Source organism: Tachypleus tridentatus, chromosome 3 (assembly GCF_004210375.1).
Source record: "Tachypleus tridentatus isolate NWPU-2018 chromosome 3, ASM421037v1, whole genome shotgun sequence".
Classification (NCBI taxonomy): Eukaryota; Metazoa; Arthropoda; class Merostomata; order Xiphosura; family Limulidae; genus Tachypleus; species Tachypleus tridentatus.
The window spans coordinates 32,548,016-32,560,934 of NC_134827.1; positions in this window are offsets into that span (position 1 = coordinate 32,548,016).

Here is a 12,919-nt window from a genome sequence, read left to right on the forward strand (position 1 = left end):
TATGTAAATCCAATTAAAATACTTCATTGATGTTACGTCATCAAACACGAAATTAATAAAATCGTGTTTTTAACAATCTTGATTCAAGAAATCGTAATGTTTAACGTGTTTTACATCTTGCGGTTGAATCAAGAAATTTTAACGCACTCTTTCATCCTGTGGTTAAATGAAAAATGTTAAAATTTAATGCTCTGTTACATTCTGTGGTTAAGTGAAAAATGTTAAAATTTAATGCTCTGTTACATCCTGTGGTTAAGTGAAAAATGTTAAAATTTAATGCTCTGTTACATTCTGTGGTTAAGTGAAAAATGTTAAAATTTAATGCTCTGTTACATTCTGTGGTTAAGTGAAAATGTTAAAATTTAATGCTCTGTTACATCCTGTGGTTAAGTGAAAAATGTTAAAATTTAATGCTCTGTTACATTCTGTGGTTAAGTGAAAAATGTTAAAATTTAATGCTCTGTTACATTCTGTGGTTAAGTGAAAAATGTTAAAATTTAATGCTCTGTTACATTCTGTGGTTAAGTGAAAAATGTTAAAATTTAATGCTCTGTTACATTCTGTGGTTAAGTGAAAAATGTTAAAATTTAATGTTCTGTTACACTCTGTGGTTAAATCAAGAGATTTTAATGTTCTGTTACACTCTGTGGTTAAATCAAGAGATTTTAATGCTCTGTTACATTCTGTGGTTAAATCAAGAGATTTTAATGTTCTGTTACACTCTGTGGTTAAACCACAGACTTTCAAATTAATATAAGGACCACAAAATGAAGTTCGTTCGTACGTTTTTTAATTCTCAGTTTACCATTGATAAAACAGGATGAAACACGACGTTGGACTGCACACTAATGTAGTATAACATTAGATGTTATTGTTGAGTATTCAAAGACAACTATTTGGAACTAATTCAATTTGTAAGATAGATTGTTTAGGCAGAGTATTCATGATGAAACTTTGTAGAATGGACGACAACTGTCTGTTGTAGAGACACAAATGTAGAGGAAGACGTTGCAAAAGTCTTTTGCCTTTCGTTTTCAAGTCAGTTTATGTGCAAACGAACTTGGTAGGGGTTTAGTTTAGAGAGTGAGAAGTCTGAAGAATTCTCTCCTCATCAGGGATGGTCAGGAACGTTGTGGTTCCTCTTGGCCCCCTCACATGAAAAAGTATTAACTGTGGTTGGAAATTTACCTGTATTTAACTGTTACTTGTTTAAGGTGATGAAGTGCAGTGGGGCATTATAAAAATGACGGGTGAGAAAAGGGTGAGTGAGACAAAGGTGGAACCGGGGAAGTGAGCCAGGCCAGAGCCCGACAAACAGATATCAACATAAAAACGATCCGATTCAGGGCTGGACAATAGTGTTACCTTGGCTGGGGTCTAAAAATCCAACGCCAGAGATTTAGATGTGGGGGAGGGGAACAGGAGTGCCCCGAGAAAACCCACTTTCACAGGACAGGCGCCGAACGTTTTACCTGTCCTGTGCCCCAATCTGAAAAAGAAATGAATATAAATATAAACATGAATTTACCTTATCTATGATTATGTATTTTGTTGAGTGATTTGTAATGGTTGAAATATGTTGTAAGGTGAAATGTATTTTGTCGGTGCATTGGCTAATTTACATAATGATGCAGTTAGTTCGTTCCTATGTTCTGCTTTTAAGTGATGTTTGTATGACATTTCTGTGAGTCTGTTTCTAAGAGTTGGTAAGTCACTGATTTTGTGTACATTGTTTACAGGTGTGTATAATGGTAGTCTGTTTCTAAGAGTTGGTAAGTCACTGATTTTGTGTACATTGTTTACAGGTGTGTATAATGGTAGTCTGTTTCTAAGAGTTGGTAAGTCACTGATTTTGTGTACATTGTTTACAGGTGTGTATAATGGTAGTCTGTTTCTAAGAGTTGGTAAGTTACTGATTTTGTGTACATAGTTTACAGGTGTGTATAATGGTAGTCTGTTTCTAAGAGTTGGTAAGTCACTGATTTTGTGTACATTGTTTACAGGTGTGTATAATGGTAGTCTGTTTCTAAGAGTTGGTAAGTTACTGATTTTGTGTACATTGTTTACAGGTGTGTATAATGGTAGTCTGTTTCTAAGAGTTGGTAAGTCACCGATTTTGTGTACATTGTTTACAGGTGTGTATAATGGTAGTCTGTTTCTAAGAGTTGGTAAGTCACCGATTTTGTGTACATTGTTTACAGGTGTGTATAATGGTAGTCTGTTTCTAAGAGTTGGTAAGTCACCGATTTTGTGTACATTGTTTACAGGTGTGTATAATGGTAGTCTGTTTCTAAGAGTTGGTAAGTCACTGATTTTGTGTACATAGTTTACAGGTGTGTATAATGGTAGTCTGTTTCTAAGAGTTGGTAAGTTACTGATTTTGTGTACATTGTTTACAGGTTGTATAATGGTAGTCTGTTTCTAAGAGTTGGTAAGTTACTGATTTTGTGTACATTGTTTACAGGTGTGTATAATGGTAGTCTGTTTCTAAGAGTTGGTAAGTTACTGATTTTGTGTACATTGTTTACAGGTGTGTATAATGATAGTCTGTTTCTAAGAGTTGGTAAGTCACTGATTTTGTGTACATTGTTTACAGGTGTGTATAATGGTAGTCTGTTTCTAAGAGTTGGTAAGTCACTGACTTTGTGTACATTGTTTACAGGTGTGTATAATGGTAGTCTGTTTCTAAGAGTTGGTAAGTCACTGATTTTGTGTACATTGTTTACAGGTGTGTATAATGGTAGTCTGTTTCTAAGAGTTGGTAAGTTACTGATTTTGTGTACATTGTTTACAGGTGTGTATAATGGTAGTCTGTTTCTAAGAGTTGGTAAGTCACTGATTTTGTGTACATTGTTTACAGGTGTGTATAATGGTAGTCTGTTTCTAAGAGTTGGTAAGTTACTGATTTTGTGTACATTGTTTACAGGTGTGTATAATGGTAGTCTGTTTCTAAGAGTTGGTAAGTTACTGATTTTGTGTACATTGTTTACAGGTTGTATAATGGTAGTCTGTTTCTAAGAGCTGGTAAGTCACTGATTTTGTGTACATTGTTTACAGGTGTGTATAATGGTAGTCTGTTTCTAAGAGTTGGTAAGTTACTGATTTTGTGTACATTGTTTACAGGTGTGTATAATGATAGTCTGTTTCTAAGAGTTAGTAAGTCACTGATTTTGTGTACATTGTTTACAGGTGTGTATAATGGTAGTCTGTTTCTAAGAGTTGGTAAGTCACTGACTTTGTGTACATTGTTTACAGGTGTGTATAATGGTAGTCTGTTTCTAAGAGTTGGTAAGTCACTGATTTTGTGTACATTGTTTACAGGTGTGTATAATGGTAGTCTGTTTCTAAGAGTTGGTAAGTTACCGATTTTGTGTACATTGTTTACAGGTGTGTATAATGGTAGTCTGTTTCTAAGAGTTGGTAAGTTACTGATTTTGTGTACATTGTTTACAGGTGTGTATAATGGTAGTCTGTTTCTAAGAGTTGGTAAGTTACTGATTTTGTGTACATTGTTTACAGGTGTGTATAATGGTAGTCTGTTTCTAAGAGTTGGTAAGTCACTGATTTTGTGTACATTGTTTACAGGTGTGTATAATGGTAGTCTGTTTCTAAGAGTTGGTAAGTCACTGATTTTGTGTACATTGTTTACAGGTGTGTATAATGGTAGTCTGTTTCTAAGAGTTGGTAAGTTACTGATTTTGTGTACATTGTTTACAGGTGTGTATAATGGTAGTCTGTTTCTAAGAGTTGGATATGTTTGCTAGATATGGCCATCAAATGCGAAGTGTGTTTTTAATGGATAAGTGGATGTTGTTAACATGTTTTTCCATGTTAATCTTGAGTCGAAAGTGATGCCAAGGAATGTGATGTGTTTGTTCATGATGATAGGCGTATTGCCAGGTGAGATGTTTACTTTTTACAGAGTTTTACAGTGTCTTTTTAATTTCCTATAAAAAGTGATTGCTTGTGTTTTTGTTGGATTTAAAACCACTCTTCACTTGTAGCTTCAGCTCGGGGCAGTATTTAGTGTTTCTTGAACGTGAGACATGGCCATTAGTGGGTTTCTGGAGATACTCCAGATAGCAATGTCGTCTGCGTATTGTGAATTATAAGTGTACGTTAGACTGGGAAAAGTTATATCACTAATGAAGAAGAAAACTCGAGACAGGAATAAGAACATAAAGATAGTACAAGATTCATGAAAACACAAAATTCAGCCATTGCAGAACACGCGACGTCAACTGGACACAGAATAAACTGGTAGAAAACTATAATAATCGACACAGACAAATTCTAGAAGATAAGAAAAATCAAAGAATTATTTTATATTATCACCATTAAACCTTCACTAAACAGAGATTCCGGATTACAGGTGAGTAACATGTGGCTGCCACTGGTTGAATATACAGGAAATCCCTCCTATAATCAGAAACAGTGATAATCCAACCAATCATAACATGCTCTCCACAATCTACCAGGACACTATAAAAGACCAACAACACCTACATACACACTGAATTGAAGATGAAAGGCGGTAGACTTTTGCAACGTTGCCCTCTACACTTGTGTTTATTTGATACTGTACGTGAAACCTTCGTGAGCTCGTGTCTCTTGGACTACTATAAAAACAAATGTATATTTCACGTGTATTTAGTGCACGAAAGCAAAGCAAGGAACAAATAAAATTGACCTAATGTAATATATTAATACACTGATCGATCACATAAGAGAATAAAAAAAAGATAGTTCTTTGCACGTGCTCAGAGAGTTAAGTTTGAACCTTAAACAGCGGGAATGTTGTAGGTAGCAGAATCAGTTGAAGATGGCTGCCGTTTAATTTGTTTGTTTTGAATTTCGCGCAAAGCTACACGAGGGCTATCTGCGCTAGCTGTCCCAAATTTAGCAGTGTAAGACTAGAGAGAAGGTGGCTAGTAACCACCAATCACTGCCAACTATTAGGCTACTTTTTTTACCAACGAATAGTGGGATTGACCGTCACATTATAACGCCCTCACAGCTGAAAGGACGAGCATGTTTGGTGTGACGGGGATTTGAACCCGCGACCCTCAGATTAAGAGTCGAGCGCCTTAACCGCCTGACCATACCGGGCCAGCTGCCGTTTAAAGGTTAAACAACTGAACTGTAAGGTTAAATCTGTTCTGGTAATATCAACAGTTGCTATGTGTTATTCTTACGTTTGTTCTTAAGTACAACACTGTAAGGTTACTCTCTCTAGGCTTGGCAGCTTAGTGTTCGGTTGACCATTCTTTAAAACTGTTTGAATATTGTGTTCCTGGCGGTTGCTAGGCAGCATGCTTTTTTAAAAAAACTCAACAATGTAGAATTTTTTTTACTGGGTGTGATAATCAGGTGTTTAATTAATTTTAATTGCTGAAGCGTCTTAAAGGTGTTGAGTTTTTAGAGGTTGCTAGGCAGCCTGCTTCTATTTTGCTTCTCACGTATCTGCACGCCAGCTAATTGTTTAAAGACGTGAATGCTTGTCGAACGTTCTGTCGTATTATTGTTTAGGGTTTCAACACATTACCTTTAATGGACGGACTGAATACATAAGGAAACAGTGACGAATAGATGTGAAATCATTTTTTAAACTTTTTTTTTCATTTGGTATATTTGAATTTGTAAAACTAATAATGTACACAATAGGGCTCAGCTAATGATTCGTTGTGAGATTTCCACTAAACATGTTATCGTCGCTATTGTTGTCCGTGTCCTCCTAACAACGTGATTTAATAAAGTCAATTTCTACTTTGATATTCTGTTATTGATACTTTTATCGTTCATTTTTAAATATCTGTGAGAAGTGTATTAATATAAATTAGATGTACTGCGACAGAGACTCCAAAAGTATTCTGTTTCGAAAGTGAATAAAACCAACTAGCATGCCATGAGTAAAGAATATGTAATATGTGGTATATTATATTACAGCAAGTTTTATAACAGGTAACCTAACTGAAAACAAGCCAGAATTATACTTGAACTATCTGTTATTCAGGACATGGATCTCACTTACTATGATTGTTCTTGTTAGGTTAAAACTTATTATCTTAGTGTTTTATGTTTTAATTACACTGTTCCATGTGTTTTTTATTAGTTCCTTCAAATATTTTTTAACTACTACTTGTGGCCTGACGTGGCTAGGTGGGTTAAGGCGTTCGACTCGTAATTTGAGGGTCGCGGGTTCGAATCCCCGTCGCACCAAACATGCTCGCCCTTTCAGTCGTGGGGGGGTCATAATGTGACGGTCAATCCCACTATTCGTTGGTAAAAGAGTAGCCCAAGAGTTGGCGGTGGGTGGTGATGACTAGCTGCCTTCCCTCTAGTCTTACACTGCTAAATTAAGGACGGCTAGTGCAGATAGCCCTCGTGTAGCTTTGCGCGAAATTCAAAAACAAACAAACTGCAATTTGATATTTTTTTTTTTAGTCTTAAATGAAATTAGTAAACAACTATGATTAAAATGGTAAACTTATCGCAAAAGCTGCAAACTTAACCCTAAGAATCGGGTTTCGATCCCCAAATGGGCAGAGCACGAATAACTCATTATGTAATTTTATGATTAGTAACAACAAAAGCAAAATCTAACTAAAAATAGTGTGAATTGGAAAAAAAGGTTGCATTTCTAACAGTCTTCGAATGTGCAGCAGATTTTTTATTTATAATTTTTTTATATTTCTTTAGCTAGCCAGCGGACATTCAGTCTATTTCAGTGAACACAAGTAAATGATCCACGATTTTTGTATAAGAAAAACAAAATACAGGGTGTTGGAATTAATCCATTTATCTTTTGTGTGCCTGGTAGCTCATTGGTTGGGTTTTGGTTGAATTTACTCGATGTCTATCCCAGCTAACCGTTCCTAGTTAACAACTTACAGGAGGGAAGGCAGCTGGTTTACAGCACCCACCGTCAACTCGAAGGTAATTCTAATCAAGTAGTGAGAATTTATGGTTGTATTATAACATTCTGACGCTGAAAGAACGAGAATGCTCGGTATTGGGATTCGAACTCGCGAACCGCAGGATACTAGATCATGTCAGGTACTCAGTAGGAAACTCGAAGGCCTTAGTACTCTAGAATTCGGGTTTCGATTCTCGCAGACTACACGGATAAGATAAGTTTTTAATACAGCAAACTAACCAGTCAATAATAATGGATAGTTAACTGTGACGTTATGTTATCCACACACCTGATATATTTTATTTTTATTAGTGGTAGACAGGGGAGTTTAGAACTAAACTTGATAAAACTACATACATAAAGCATGCTTTGATTATATGTTTGTTTATTTTGAATTTCACGCAAAGCTACACGAGGGCTATCCGCGCTAGCTGTCCCTAATTTAGTAGTGTAAGACTAAAGGGAAGGCAGCCAGTCGTCACCGCCCACCGCCAACTCTTGGACTACTCTTTTACCAACGAATAGTGGGATTGACCGTCACATTATAACACCCCTCACGGCTGAAAGGGCGAGCATGTTTGGTTTGGTTTGTTTTGAATTTTGCCCAAAGCTACATGGGGGCTATCTCCGCTAGCCGTCCCTAATTCAGCAGTGTAAAACTAGAGGGAAGGCAGCTAGTCATGACCACTCACTGCCAACTTTTGGGCTACTCTTTCACCAACGAATAGTGGGATTGACAGTCACATTTTAACGCTCCCACAGCTGAAAGGGGGATCATGTTTGGTGCAACGGGGATTCGAACCCTCGACTCTCAGATTACGAGTCGAGCGCCCTGACCATCTGACCATGCAGGTCATTGTTTATATTCTTCACTTTTCCGAGGCGCAGTAAAAGCAACAAATAAAAGAATAGCTTAGGCCTCTAATTAATCCTTCCTTCACTGAAATTCGTATTTTGGTGAGGAAAAGTAACTCACAAATAAACAACAAAAAATCACTAACGACGTTTGGTGACATGTTTGATTTATGAATTTCTTCTTACTAGCGCCAGCTGGTGAACATTTTATCGACTGTATTAATATATTATGACAGACGTACAAGATTCGTGAAACAAACTACAAGGAACTAGGGTTAACTACATTTTATTCTATTAACAACAAATCTGTGGTAACAATGTACAGAAGGTTTTTGTACATGCGACCTCAGTTCACAATTTCTCACTGTACCGCAATGAATAATTAACATAGACTGTTTTGAAAACGATCAATATTATGTGACAGTCACCACTGTCTCGTGGAAAATTCAGCGCGTAAAACATTCGATTTAAGACACGACTGTCTTAAACCTTTCGAAAAGGTTTGTATATCAATCGCACTCTACGTGACCTTAGGCCCACTTATCGGTGATTCATAAAAACTGATTGATTTCAAATACAGTTAATACACACGTGATCGTATTAACATCATAACAACGTAGTCTGGGTAAACACACACTTTGTTGATAACATTATAAGATACCCTCGGAAACACGTGGTCTTATTAATTTGTTAAAAGTACGGTTAACTAAGTAGTTTACTATCACACTGTACTTTACTTACCTAAAATATTTGTTGGTTAATTAAATACAGTATAAATTACATTTATCACACAACCTCTACTGCAGTCTCACTTCTCGCGTAGGTTTCATTTGCTGTCTCGGCATCTTTGTTACCTGGCTACGTAATAAATCAATTGTGTAGTTTCATTACCTGCCATAACACCTTTATGGTGCGACAAGGTATTAAATCACCCGCACGGTTTCATTACCTGCCATAACACCTTTATGGTGTGACAAGGTATTAAATCACCCGCACGGTTTCATTACCTGTCATAACACCTTAAGGGTGTGACAAAGTATTAAATCACCCGCACGGTTTCATTACCTGTCATAACACCTTAAGGGTGTGACAAAGTATTAAATCACCCGCACGGTTTCATTACCTGTCATAACACCTTTATGGTGTGACAAGGTATTAAATCACCCGCACGGTTTCATTACCTGTCATAACACCTTTATGGTGTGACAAAGTATTAAATCACCCGCACGGTTTCATTACCTGTCATAACACCTTTATGGTGTGACAAGGTATTAAATCACCCGCACGGTTTCATTACCTGTCATAACACCTTTATGGTGTGACAAAGTATTAAATCACCCGCACGGTTTCATTACCTGCCATAACACCTTTATGGTGTGACAAGGTATTAAATCACCCGCACGGTTTCATTACCTGTCATAACACCTTAAGGGTGTGACAAAGTATTAAATCACCCGCACGGTTTCATTACCTGTCATAACACCTTAAGGGTGTGACAAAGTATTAAATCACCCGCACGGTTTCATCATTACCTGCCATAACACCTTTATGGTGTGACAAAGTATTAAATCACCCGCACGGTTTCATTACCTGTCATAACACCTTAAGGGTGTGACAAAGTATTAAATCACCCGCACGGTTTCATTACCTGCCATAACACCTTTATGGTGTGACAAGGTATTAAATCACCCGCACGGTTTCATTACCTGTCATAACACCTTAAGGGTGTGACAAAGTATTAAATCACCCGCACGGTTTCATTACCTGTCATAACACCTTAAGGGTGTGACAAAGTATTAAATCACCCGCACGGTTTCATTACCTGTCATAACACCTTTATGGTGTGACAAGGTATTAAATCACCCGCACGGTTTCATTACCTGTCATAACACCTTTATGGTGTGACAAAGTATTAAATCACCCGCACGGTTTCATTACCTGCCATAACACCTTTATGGTGTGACAAGGTATTAAATCACCCGCACGGTTTCATTACCTGTCATAACACCTTTATGGTGTAACAAGGTATTAAATCACCCGCACGGTTTCATTACCTGTCATAACACCTTTATGGTGCGACAAGGTATTAAATCACCCGCACGGTTTCATTACCTGTCATAACACCTTTATGGTGCGACAAGGTATTAACTCACCCGCACGGTTTCATTACCTGTCATAACACCTTAAGGGTGTGACAAAGTATTAAATCACCCGCACGGTTTCATTACCTGTCATAACACCTTTATGGTGTGACAAAGTATTAAATCACCCGCACGGTTTCATTACCTGTCATAACACCTTTATGGTGTGACAAGGTATTAACTCACCCGCACGGTTTCATTACCTGTCATAACACCTTAAGGGTGTGACAAAGTATTAAATCACCCGCACGGTTTCATTACCTGCCATAACACCTTTATGGTGTGACAAGGTATTAAATCACCCGCACGGTTTCATTACCTGTCATAACACCTTTATGGTTTGGTTACTTAATGTAACATTCTAGCGAGTTCGTTATTTTTCACGGAACCTATGAAGTCTCAGTACTACCTTCAAGATGACGTATTGAATTTCACCACATTAAACATTTTGTGTGTAATTTGAAGATCTTATCACTTTGTGTTTACGTATCTATGTTATAATGACTAAGAACCTGTAACCACCAACATGGTTATATATTGTAATGATTAAGAACCTGCAACCACTAACATGGTTATATATTGTAATGACTAAAAACCTTAATCACCAACATGGTTATATATTATAATGACTAAGAACCTGTAACCAGTACATGGTTATATATTGTAATGACTAAGAACCTGTAACCACCAACATGGTTATATATTGTAATGACTAAAACCCTTAATCACCAACATGGTTATATATTGTAATGACTAAGAACCTGTAACCACCAACGTGGTTATATATTGTAATGACTAAAAACCTTAATCACCAACATGGTTATATATTGTAATGACTAAGAACCTGTAACCACCAACATGGTTATATATTGTAATGACTAAGAACCTGTAACCACCAACATGGTTATATATTGTAATGATTAAGAACCTGCAACCACTAACATGGTTATATATTGTAATGACTAAAAACCTTAATCACCAACATGGTTATATATTATAATGACTAAGAACCTGTAACCAGTACATGGTTATATATTGTAATGACTAAGAACCTGTAACCACCAACATGGTTATATATTGTAATGACTAAAACCCTTAATCACCAACATGGTTATATATTGTAATGACTAAGAACCTGTAACCACCAACGTGGTTATATATTGTAATGACTAAAAACCTTAATCACCAACATGGTTATATATTGTAATGACTAAGAACCTGTAACCACCAACATGGTTATATATTGTAATGACTAAGAACCTGTAACCACCAACATGGTTATATATTGTAATGACTAAGAACCTGTAACCACTAACATGGTTATATATTGTAATGACTAAAACCCTTAATCACCAACATGGTTATATATTATAATGACTAAGAACCTGTAACCACCAACATGGTTATATATTGTAATGACTAAGAACCTTAATCACCAACATGGTTATATGTTGTAATGACTAAGAACCTGTAACCACTAACATGGTTATATATTGTAATGATTAAGAACCTGTAACCACCAACACGGTTATATATTGTAATGACTAAAAACCTTAATCACCAACATGGTTATATATTATAATGACTAAAAACCTGTAACCACCAACATGGTTATATATTGTAATGACTAAGAACCTGTAACCACCAACATGGTTATATATTGTAATGACTAAGAGTCTGTAACTGCCAACATGGTTATATATTGTAATAACTAAGAACCTGTATCCACCAACATGGTTGTATATTATAATGAGTAAGAACCAGTAACTTCCAACATGGTTATATATATTGACTAAGAACCTGTAACCACCAACGTTTTATTTGTTGTAGTGACCACTGTAGCTGGTTTGATTAAATGTAATTAGAAAGTACAAATTAACAGCAGTATATTTACACGTACACACGAAATATTCTACTGCAAATTGTTAACAGTTTATTGTAAGAAATGATGTTGTTTGGATCGAAAAATAAAAGGATAGGTAGCAAGCATTGTAAGTGTTACACATAAGAAAGAGAATAGCATAACCTGATTGTAGCAGCTTCCTGCCTGCAACTGTAGGTGTCTCTGTCGTAAAGAAGCTCTGTTTGGAAAATATCATATAAAGATCTTGTGTCACAGGCGACATACAAGAACGTATTGCTTTATTCATAAATATGTGTTTCAATCCTTGTGTGCTGGGACATGGAAACTGTTACATATTTATGTTTGTGTGTCTTTCTAGTGAAATACGTTCACAGCTTTTCACCCGATTTTATGATGTATCTATGGTAACTGCTGAATATTTTATCTATCTTACAGCATGGAGATTTGTTAAGACAGTTATCCTGATTGGAATTCGTATTATTGTTTTATTTTATACCGAACGGAAGATAAGTCCTCTCGTTTACCAAATTATTACTTATAATACCGGGTTCGTAGACTCACAATTACTATGAAAACATTAAAAATCAGCCAAGGTCACAGGTTAATCGTGACTATTAAAAAGTTAAAACGAGCCAAGGTCACAGGTTAATCGTTACTATTAAAAGGTTAAAAACTAGTTAAGATCACAGACTAATCGTAACTATTAAAATGTTAAAAACGAGCAAAGATCACAAGCTAATCGTTACTATTAAATGGTTAAATACCAGAAAAGATGACAGGCTAAATGTTACTATTGAAACATTAAGAACGATCACAGGTCACACAACAAATATTACTATTGAAACATTAAAAACGATCACAGATCACAGAACAGACATTAGTTTTGAAACATTAAAAACGATCACAGATCACAGAACAAACATTAGTTTTGAAACATTAAAAACAATCACAGATCACAGAACAAACATTACTTTTGAAACATTAAAAATCACCAGTTGACTTTAGAACTTCGCTTGAAAAAATAAAATTTAAGTTTAAAATTTATAGTTTATATTAAATAAAATATAATACATGTATTTGTTGTTATAAAACAAAATAGGGTTTACATATATGTACGCGTGTGTGTTTCTGTTTTAGTTTTAT